Below are 3,718 nucleotides of genomic sequence, written 5' to 3'. Positions count from 1 at the left end.
GTTTAGCAATAAAGTAAAGTAAGTTACATGGCGTTCTTCAATGACACGCAGGTCATACAAAAAATAAAGACAACTCCTATGGCTCCTGCCGGTTGTCATACTCATCGACATGCAAGTCGTGAATCCTATTACAAGAACATGATCAATCTCATACATCATATATCATTCATCACATTCTTCTTGGCCATATCACATCACATAGCATACCCTGCAAAAACAAGTTAGACGTCCTCTAATTGTTGTTGCATGTTTTACGTGGCTGCTATGGGTTTCTAGCAAGAACGTTTCTTACCTACGCAAGACCACAACGTGATATGCCAATTGCTATTTACCCTTCATAAGGACCCTTTTCATCGAATCCGTTCCGACTAAAGTGGGAGAGACTGGCACCCGCTAGCCACCTTATGCACCAAGTGCATGTCAATCGGTGGAACCTGTCTCACGTAAGAGTACGTGTAAGGTCGGTCCGGGCCGCTTCATCCCACAATACCGTCGAAACAAGATTGGACTAGTAACGGTAAGCATATTGAACAACATCAACGCCCACAACTACTTTGTGTTCTACTCGTGCAAAGAATCTACGCAATAGACCTAGCTCATGATGCCACTGTTGGAGAACGTAGCAGAAATTCAAAAATTTTCCTACGTAACACCAAGATCTATCTATGGAGAGACCAGCAACGAGTAGAAAGAGAGGAGAGTTTGCATCTACATACCCTTGTAGATCGCTAAGCGGAAGCGTTCAAGTGAACGGGGTTGATGGAGTCGTACTCGTCGTGATTCAGATCACCGATGATCAAGTGCCGAACGGACGGCACCTCCGCGTTCAACACACGTACAGCCCGGTGACGTCTCCCACGCCTTGATCCAGCAAGGAGGGAGGGAGAGGTTGAGGAAGACTCCATCCAGCAGCAGCACAACGGCGTGGTGGTGATGGAGGAGCGTGGCAATCCTGCAGGGCTTCATCGAGCACCTACGGGAGAGGAGATGTGTCACGGGAGGGAGAGGGAGGCAACCAAAGGCCTTAGGTATGATTGCTCCTCCTTTTCCCCACTATATATAGGGCCAAGGGAGAGGGGGAGGGCGCAGCCTTGCCCCCTCCTCCAAGGAAGGGGTGCGGCTAAGGATGGGGAGGAGTCCATCCTCCCCAAGGCACCTCGGAGGTGCCTTCCCCCTTTAGGACTCTTCCCTCTCCAAGTTTCCTTGCGCATGGGCCTCTTGGGGCTGGTGCCCTTGGCCCATGTAGGCCAAGGCGCACCCCCTTCAGCCCATGTGGCCCCCCGGGGCAGGTGGCCCCACCCGGTGGGCCCCCGGGACCCTTCCGGTGGTCCCGGTACAATACCGATGACCCCGAAACTTGTCCCGATGGCTGAAACAGGACTTCCTATATATAAATCTTTACCTCCGGACCATTCCGGAGCTCCTCGTGACGTCCGGGATCTCATCCGGGACTCCGAACAACATTCGGTTACCACATACAAGCTTCCTTTATAACCCTAGCGTCATTGAACCTTAAGTGTGTAGACCCTACGGGTTCGGGAGACATGCAGACATGACCGAGACGTTCTCCGGTCAATAACCAACAGCGGGATCTGGATACCCATGTTGGCTCCCACATGTTCCACGATGATCTCATCGGATGAACCACGATGTCAAGGACTTAATCAATCCCGTATTCAATTCCCTTTGTCTAGCGGTATTTTACTTGCCCGAGATTCGATCGTCGGTATACCGATACCTTGTTCAATCTCGTTACCGGCAAGTCACTTTACTCGTTCCGTAACACATCATCCTGTGATCAACTCCTTGGTCACATTGCGCATATGATGATGTCCTACCGAGTGGGCCCAGAGATACCTCTCCGTTTACACGGAGTGACAAATCCCAGTCTTGATCCGCATAAAACAATAGATACTTTCGGAGATACCTGTAGTGCACCTTTATAGTCACCCAGTTACGTTGTGACGTTTGATACACTCAAAGCACTCCTACGGTATCCAGGAGTTACACGATCTCATGGTTAAAGGAAGAGATACTTGACATTGGCAAAGCTCTAGCAAACGAACTACACGATCTTTGTGCTATGCTTAGGATTGGGTCTTGTCCATCACATCATTCTCCTAATGATGTGATCCCGTTATCAACGACATCCAATGTCCATAGCCAGGAAACCATGACTATCTGTTGATCACAACGAGCTAGTCAACTAGAGGCTCACTAGGGACATATTGTGGTCTATGTATTCACACGTGTATTACGATTTCCGGATAATACAGTTATAGCATGAATAAAAGACAATTATCATGAACAAGGAAATATAATAATAATACTTTTATTATTGCCTCTAGGGCATATTTCCAACACGGCTGCCCTAGGAGAGGCGCCCCCAACTCTCCTGTTTACGTGAGAGGGGTTGGGAGGGGCGCCCCCTCCCCTTGGCCCATAAGCCCCCCTAACGCTTGCGGGGCCTCCGAAACACCTTTCGGTCATGCTGGTCATCACCCGGTACTCTCAGAACAATTCCGGACTCCAATACCCTTCGTCCAGTATATCGATCTTCACCTCCGGACCATTCTGGAGTTCCTCGTCATGTCTGGGATCTCATCTGGGACTACGAACAACCTTGGGTAACCACATACTATTTCCCATGACAACTCTAGCATCACCGAACCTTAAGTGTGTAGACCCTACGGGTTCGGGAACCATGTAGACATGACTGAGACGTTCTCCGGCCAATAACCAACAACAGGATCTGGATGCCCATGTTGGCTACCATATGTTCCACGATGATCTCATCGGATGAACCACGATGTCGGGGATTCAATCAATCCCGTATACAATTCCCTTTGTCAATCGGTATGTTACTTGCCCGAGATTCGATCATTGGTATCCCAATACCTCGTTCAATCTCGTTACCGGCAAGTCACTTTACTCGTTCCATAATGCATGATCCCGTGACTAACTACTTAGTCACATTGAGCTCATTATGATGATGCATTACCGAGTGGGCCCAGAGATACCTCTCCGTCACACGGAGTGACAAATCCCAGTCTCGATTCGTGCCAACCCAACAGACACTTTCGGAGATACATGTAGTGCACCTTTATAGCCACCCAGTTACGTTCTGACGTTTGGTACACCCAAAACATTCCTATGGTATCCGGGAGTTGCACAATCTCATGGTCTAAGGAAATGATATTTGACATTAGAAAAGCTTTAGCAAACGAACTACACGATCTTGTGCTATGCTTTGGATTGGGTCTTGTCCATCACACCATTCTTCTAATGATGTGATCCCGTTATCAATGACATCCAATGTCCATGGTTAGGAAACCATAACCATCTATTGATCAACGAGCTAGTCAACTAGAGGCTCACTAGGGACGTGTTGTGGTCTATGTATTCACACATCTATTACGGTTTCCAGTTAACACAATTATAGCATGAACAATAGACAATTATCATGAACAAGGAAATACAATAATAACCATGTTACTATTGCCTCTAGGGCATATTTCCAACAGCGTCGCCATCGGTTGGTCACCTCATCACCACTCGGCCGCCCCGCGCGTCGCCATCGGTTGGTCACCTCATCACCACTCGGCCGCCCCGCGCGTCGCCATCGGTTGGTCACCTCATCACCACACGGCCGCCCCGCGCGTCGCCATCGGTTGGTCACCTCATCACCACTCAGCCGCCTCGCGCGTCGCCATCCGTT

The sequence above is a fragment of the Triticum dicoccoides genome, chromosome 3B, assembly GCF_002162155.2.
Source record: "Triticum dicoccoides isolate Atlit2015 ecotype Zavitan chromosome 3B, WEW_v2.0, whole genome shotgun sequence".
Classification (NCBI taxonomy): Eukaryota; Viridiplantae; Streptophyta; class Magnoliopsida; order Poales; family Poaceae; genus Triticum; species Triticum dicoccoides.
Note: the sequence above shows the minus strand (reverse complement) of the source record.